A 7,941-nucleotide genomic window follows, 5' to 3' on the forward strand; every position below is an offset into this window, starting at 1 on the left:
ACATCCAGTTGTAGAGTCAAGTGCTCAAAAAATGCAGATTTATTATTCATTGTAAAATAAAAAAAAAAGGATTAAATAAAATAATAATAATAATAATAATAATAATAATAATAATGATTGAATGCAAGTACATTGATATAAAGCAAGACTAAAAAGTCTTTAGAAAGACAAACCTCTCTCACTCTTCTTTTCAAAATCTTGGAGTAGTCAAAGTTGTTTTCCCTGGCTCTCCTACAGCATTCTGGACACTCATCTAAAATACAGGCAATATGACATTGAAATAAGTATACCAATATACAAGTATAGACAATATAGCAAACAGTGACTCCAGAATCAAAGTGTAGTTGATACATCATATTTTAAATTCAGACAATGTACTTAACACTTTTTTTTTTTGCTTCATCTTGCTGGCTCCCCTCTGTTGGACTAGATCTGTATAAAGAATATACAAGATATCACACATTATTAAACATTATATATAAATACAGTAAGTCATTACAAAACTAGAATGTACCGTATTAGTCAAAAGTTTGGACACACTTTGGACATACATATATATTTTTAGTACCATATGCTCCACATACAGTAACACATTACTGACTATTAAGGAACTATACTTCACTTCTGTGTCTTTTTTTGGCCTTCTGGCCCTGGGGTCTTGTGGCTTCTGATGAGCCTGTTGTATCGGTGCCAGTAGCTTCTGGAGGTCTGGTGGTATCGGTGCCAGTAGCTTCTGGAGGTCTGGTGGTATCGGTGCCAGTAGCTTCTGGAGGTCTATTGGTATCGGTGCCAGTAGCTTCTGGAGGTCTGGTGGTATCGGTGCCAGTAGCTTCTGGAGGTCTGGTGGTATCGGTGCCAGTAGCTTCTGGAGGTCTGATGGTATCGGTGCCAGTAGCTTCTGGAGGTCTGATGGTATCGGTGCCAGTAGCTTCTGGAGGTCTATTGGTATCGGTGCCAGTAGCTTCTGGAGGGCTGATGGCATTGGTGCCAGTAGCTTCTGGAGGCTCTGATGGTATCGGTGCCAGTAGCTTCTGGGGCTCTGATGGTATCGGTGCCAGTAGCTTCTGGAGGTCTGATTGGTATCGGTGCCAGTAGCTTCTGGGGGGCTGATGGTATCGGTGCCAGTAGCTTCTGGAGGTCTGATGGTATCGGTACCAGTAGCTTCTGGAGGTCTATTGGTATCGGTGCCAGTAGCTTCTGGGGGGCTGATGGTATCGGTGCCAGTAGCTTCTGGGGCTCTGATGGTATCGGTGCCAGTAGCTTCTGGAGGGCTGATGGTATCGGTGCCAGTAGCTTCTGGAGGGCTGATGGTATCGGTGCCAGTAGCTTCTGGAGGTCTGATGGTATCGGTACCAGTAGCTTCTGGAGGTCTATTGGTATCAGTGCCATTAGCTTCTGGAGGGCTGATGGTATCGGTGCCAGTAGCTTCTGGAGGTCTGATGGTATCGGTGCCAGTAGCTTCTGGAGGGCTGGTGGTTTCTGTGCTACTTGTGGCCTTCTTCTGTCTTTGAAAATGAACTTGCAGAGAAGAAAAACATCAAACACAAGAAAAATTAAACAGTTAAAAATTAAAAGTTTTTCTCAGTGGCACTTTATTCCATATAGCCTATGACTAATTATTGAAACCACAAGAAAGAGGACCTGCGGGTGAGTGTCATGATCACCAGTGAGAGTGCCCTATCAGCCACTAGAGGGCACTCCATCCCGGACTCTTATTTCCACCCGTTACATGGACTACAATTCCCATACACACTCACCGGACTCATTATCCCATGTCATTGCACCCAGCTGTTTGACTTTGACAGCTCATTGACCCTTGCCTGTGTCTGGATTACGCTTTGGATTACCCTACAATAAATGCTGCTTTTGTAGGGTAATCCAAAGCGTAATCCAGACACAGGCAAGGGTCAAACTCCAGGACAGTCCACATAAAACATCAAAACCAGGAACCAAAAGTGCACGTAACATAAATTAACAAACCACAACCAAGGACAGAAACAACTGAGTATAAATAGACAAACACTAATGAGGAACACAAAACAGGTGGGTGCAATGACATGGGATAATGAGTCCTGTGAGTGTGTATGGGAATTGTAGTCCATGTAACGGGTGGAAATAAGAGTCCGGGATGGAGTGCCCTCTAGTGGCTGATAGGGCACTCTCACTGGTGATCATGACAGTGAGTGATGATAACAGGCTAGTATTTAAATTAAGATTGATTTTTACATTACAGGTGTGATATGTCCAATGGCCAGAGAATGCTAGCTTCAATTCAATTCATAGCAAAAATCTGATTGGCTGAGAAAACAGGCGACTGTCCTTCAGTTTTATATTATTATGAATAAAAAAGTTCCTGTTCAATCCAGACTAAGAGTTCAGCAGTGCTCCGAATCAAAAAGCTGAGCGCATGTCATTAGTAGACTGATTTGGGCACAAACTGCATGTATATGGCCCCTATCAGAAATGGGTAGGTAATATATACTTTAACTTAAAACAGGGGCAAATCAAAGACCTAACACATACTTCTCCCATCAACTGAAATTAATGCCACAAAACTGTCTGCCTAAATACTTTTTATCTAGCTTGTTGACTTCACCAAATAGTTTCCTTTAGCAATAGAGCCATCACATGCTGCTTTATCCTATTACGGCTGAAAGTAATGCTCATTTTTTGCATCGATATGAAAAATAAAGAGAATGATACTTGTGGGTTCACATTCTTTTGAGTTACCAGTGTTTCCAGATTACAGAGCTTCATATCCGTACAAAAAGACTTACTCTTGAGCACAGCTTCATACATTAGCTTAACTTTCTGAAGCAAATCATGTTCCAAAATATAATCCCCGCCTAGGATGACATCGGCCACCAAGGTTCCCCGGGATTTCTTCCCCAACAGTAGTACGGGGAAGAAATCAAGTGCAGCAAGTTTGTCAAGCTGAAATAAAAACATAAAAAAAAAAAAACATGCACAGAATACAATGATTTAATTTTTAACATTAATTTCATGACAGCTGTTTAATGGTCATATCTGATAAACAACTTATATCAAGAAATTAATTACTATTGGTTTATAACTACATATTTAAAAAATCCTATCATTGTGATAATTTTTTCTGCTTCAGCAGCCATATTTCCATCAATGTATTTTTATATGCTTTTTGAAGTATCGCATTGGAAAAAAAACATATTTAGTCAAAAAAAAAAAAGGTCATGCTCGCTTGAGGTGGTTTTTGCCTTTTTCAAAAAAGAGTTAATGCGCTGAACGGCACATTGAAACAGCTTTGCCCAAGTTCTGACGTAGCGAACATTAAACTCACATGACTGATCAGCTGTTTACGCAGTCAGGCACAATGCTAAGCGGAGGAAAAGTAACTAACCAGGATTCACTCAGTAGCGGCAAGCTAAGAGGGAAGAGCCCAGCACTGAAACCCTGTCTGACAGGCAGTGTAGGAAATGTGGTGTATTGGAGACCGCTTGCCTGGTGTCACTCAGGGGCCTGAGTCCTTCTGATCAAGGCTCAGCCTGTGGATGGTGTGATGCCAGTGTCGTGCTGAATTTCGACTCCCTGCCAAATTATGACCACCCTCACCCTCAAGTCTATCTGAATCTTAACCCCACCCCTAATCCTAACCCAAACCTACTCCAAAACTTCCATTACTAGGGTGATCTTAATCTGGCAGGTTTTTTAAATTTGGCACCACACCGGTAATGGCCCCTGTAGCGCCGAGGTCCCGTCTCCTAAAGGGCGGGATGTTTATGAATGCAGCCCAAAAGCAGGTGGTAAACAGGGCAGGTTAGGGGCGTCCTCAGTGCGGGAGGATCACCTCGCGGGATCTTAATTTATTTACTCCAAACCAGTTGATGGAAACACACCTGATTCACATTTGATTACATTTTTCTCTTTTTTTTGCAACATTTCAAAAGTTTGCTTTACAATCACATGGAAACATGGCTATTGACTGTTAAACTTTACTGTGATAACTGACTTCACTTCATAAATCCCTTAGCCCTGACCTAACCTTACCAACACATGGCTGCTATTAAGGACGACCGTCCTGTTGTTGTTTTTCTTCAGCGATGCCTTCCATTCCGATTTTTTATTTTGAAAGTTGCAGCGAAGAGATGCAACTTTTGCTTTATATGGCTGCACTTGTTTGCAATGCGGGCAGGTCTTATAAGCAACACTTATTAGGTTGTTGCACCCTGTGCATATTTTTTGTGTGCTTCCTGGCATCTCTAAAATGAAGTAAAAAATGACATTAAAACCTTAATACAACATGTTTTTGTAACGTAATATCCAGTAACAACTTTTTGAAACTAGGTTGTTACTATAAAGGCGGGTACTAATGGCTAGCCGAGAAGAGTCTCGCTGCAGCCTGTGGTGGACATCCAAATGTGGTCATGTCAATCACAGTACAGATTGCCTACACCAAACACTTATCTCTAAACCTGTAACCAATGAAATTAGCAGCAGGGCGGGATTTCTGGTGAAGTAATTTTTTGGGGGTGGGGTTAATGCGCTTTCATCATTTACCTTATGCCTAAAAATCCTTTTAATGGAGGGTATGCATAGACGTCCCTTTCCCGCCAGAACACGCCCCCTCAGCTGGACTGAGTGGCAAAAGAACCTGCTGCATGACTGGATTTAATAAGAGAAACTGCGAAAACGCAAGTAAAAACAAATGATTACACTAAAGTTTGGACTCGAAAGTGGTCCTTACAACTTGTCAAATAAACCTAATCCATGGATATTGACATGCAGCCTGGAGTCGTGTTTCCTGACAGTTATATGTGCCTGATTTCAACACCAGGGAAATACACAAAGCAAATCTGACTGTGAATATTTTATACAACTACAATATCGGTAGGCTTGTCAACACTGTATATAACAATACAATATATACGCCACGGTATAATTTGACACAAAATGCTAACTACAAATCCATGTTTCTCTGCTGGAGTCCAGCTGTTTCTGTGAATTGCAGTGATCCATTTGCTTCTTTTTTCTGTAGCTTTCGGCAGTCTGTAAAATTATACCTCAGGTTTTGTGTCAAAGCTATTTGTACAGTCAGTCGCAAAGCTCTTTGCTGTTTTGGATGTGTTTTGTGTGTTTTTTGCGGCATTCACGCTGAAAACCAATCCTGTCAGTCTTTTGCCACTTAGTGGGCGTGACCGCAGTCATAATGGTTGACGGTGACGTCACGTGCATACCCTCTATTGGAAACCAACATACAACAAATTGGGTTCCAGGGGTGACACAGGGATGGGGAATCACCATGGATATGTGTATATATGAAGACTTCAGATGCAAAGCCTCTAAGTGTCATCTGAAATTTTCTTCTAAAATGAGCATTTTTATCAAGCTCATATGTTTATGTTCAGTTATTTCACTTTAATGTCACTGAAAAGGACCTATTAATTGCCATTAAAGTGAAATAACTGAACCTAAACATACAAGCTTGATAAAAATGCTCATTTTAGAAGAACATTTCAGATGACACTTGGAGGCTTTTGCATCTGAAGGATATGTATATACATCTAATGGGGAGTCACGAGGTGACATATTGGGCACGGACGCGGCTTCTGATGTCACACTTGGCTGTGGGCGGAGTTGGATGTCCACCGCAGGCTGCAGCCTACTTGAGATAGTCCTCACTGCAGAACACAAGATCCAAGGGGCGGAGTGTATCTCCTCCCACTTTCCATAGCCCTAAACCTACCCGACTCCGCCCCCTGGCTCTAACCCTACCCATCTCCACCTCCTGGTTCTAGATCCAACTCCTCCCACTTTCCATATATCTTAACCTACCCGACTCCGCCCCTTGGATCTTGAGTGTTCTGAAGTGAGGGGCTACTGGCCTATTTGGGCTGGCCTAGACGTATGGGCAGATTCAACAGCTACATTAAAATGCATGTAGAATACATACATAAATGTAGTAATGCGCACTCATAAGCAATGGCTATGGCACAAGTTGGTGCTACATGGAAAGACTAACCTGCTGCTTTTCTATCACTTTCATATGTCGGGAACCTGCAAGCACATATAAAATTGTTTGGTGATGTAAACGTAGTTTCTTACTGTGTGGGCGCGCGCGCGCACACACACACACACACACACACACACACACACACACACACACACACATTGATAGTGCGCATGTTTGCACACGGCGTTTTATGGCAACACATAATTGGTCGACAGTTTCATGGGATTTGTAGTTCTTAAGGTATAAACGCAGATTAACCTCATCTAATAATACATCGAAAGTAATGCAATGTATATCGCATTTGTTTGCACATATGGATGTGCTCATAACTGGTGAACTGGTGATTTGCTGAATGTGTGTATGTGCAAACATATAAGTTTTATGTTCAGACAGTTCACCGTTAGCTCACCAACGTTAGCCACCTAGCTAGCTACAAAATGTACTACAGAAACATAATTGAAGGGCATTGCTTTTATCAGGAGTGCTCACACACGATTCTAACATCACATTTACCATTACAGCAAACATTTATCACTAAAAAAAGAACTTAGCAAGCGCTAATTTTAGTTCACTATAGCCACCTGGCTACAAACGTACCTACTTTGCCAGGGTTCTGTCGATGTATGCTGCGGCTGTAATTTTTGTACTGCAGAGTACGTAATGTTAATTGAAGGAAGCTAGCTAAATTAGCTTATCTGTTCTACTGGCGTCGTGAGCACTCTCATGATTCTAACGTTACATTTACCATCAGATTAAACATGTTTCAGTAATATAACACGAATCACGTTACATTTATCACTAAAATAACACAGTTTTAGGATAATTGGATATGCTGTAGTGTACATACCTCTGACTGTTAATCGAAATGTAACATGTCCTTCTCTTTAGCGACCCCAGTGGACGTTTTTGTTTCAGAACTATAGCAATACGTACCTGGTGGTACATATTTGTGGCGCTGCAAAAAAGTGCGCAGAGGTACGTATTTCCTATGAGACCAGGTTGATTTTAACCTTGTACGGAGGTTCAATGAATGTCTATATCGGACATGCAGAAGACGTCAAAAAAAGACATCTTAAAAACTTTCATTCTGGTTCCTCAGTGGACGTCTGTTCAATGTATGACTTTTGTGACAAAGACATTGAAAAGATGTCTTCTGGACATAGCTTTGTTCAGTGTGTTATGGTAAGGCAAAAGGTCTAAGCCACCGGAGGCCGATTTAAGTAACGTAAATAGATAAAAAGGAAGAGGGGAAAACATGCAAAAGATAAAGGCATATGCAGCTTACTCATATCGTAATAATAGTAGGCAAATAATAAAATATAGGGCCTATCACTTATGTTATGTTGCTTGCTATACTATTACACATTGGCCAACAATATTCATTTTTCTGTCCAACTAGCTTACATAACCAGACAGTAAAATATGATTTTGTAACATGTAACTTTTTTTAAAAAACAAACGTAATAGCCTACTTTAATATTTTCTGTAAAGTTGTGCAATTTTGTAGGATTGATGGTATTTTGTGTTATTTATTTGCCTAAATTTGTAATAATTTAAGTATATACATTTATATAAAATAGCAAAAATTTTATGTTAAATCCACTTTAATAAAGATCTATATTTCTAAATTTCATTCATAGTGATAGACATGAAAAATGTGCCTGGGTTAATTGGAGGATTACTGCCATCTACTGGAAAGCAAACACTTAATTAAATTAAAATTAAAATAACATGAATTTTTAACTACAGCCTCTGGATGGCTAGAGAATTAGTCAATGGTTAACATTATAAATCATTATTATTAGGGGTGTAACGATACGCTAGGTCACGATACGGTACGTATCTCGATACAGAGTTCACGATACGATACGTATCACGATATTTTGAACAAAATGAAACTGAAATTCAAACAAGATTTATTAAAAAAACATGAACAAATTTCAATAATTTCCCTT

The 7,941-nt window shown here is 40.4% G+C and overlaps 1 long non-coding RNA gene across 1 annotated transcript; it reads right to left on the reverse strand.

The window, feature by feature from the left end:
• Positions 1-172: 172 nt before the first annotated feature.
• Positions 173-785, reverse strand: LOC125252203. The gene is made up of 3 exons (XR_007181187.1): positions 623-785; positions 384-432; positions 173-253 (listed from the first exon to the last, which is right to left on the reverse strand). It is a non-coding gene; the product is annotated as an uncharacterized LOC125252203 (long non-coding RNA).
• Between the last annotated feature and the right edge of the window lie 7,156 nt (positions 786-7,941).

This window comes from Megalobrama amblycephala, linkage group LG18, assembly GCF_018812025.1.
Source record: "Megalobrama amblycephala isolate DHTTF-2021 linkage group LG18, ASM1881202v1, whole genome shotgun sequence".
In the NCBI taxonomy this organism is placed as follows: Eukaryota; Metazoa; Chordata; class Actinopteri; order Cypriniformes; family Xenocyprididae; genus Megalobrama; species Megalobrama amblycephala.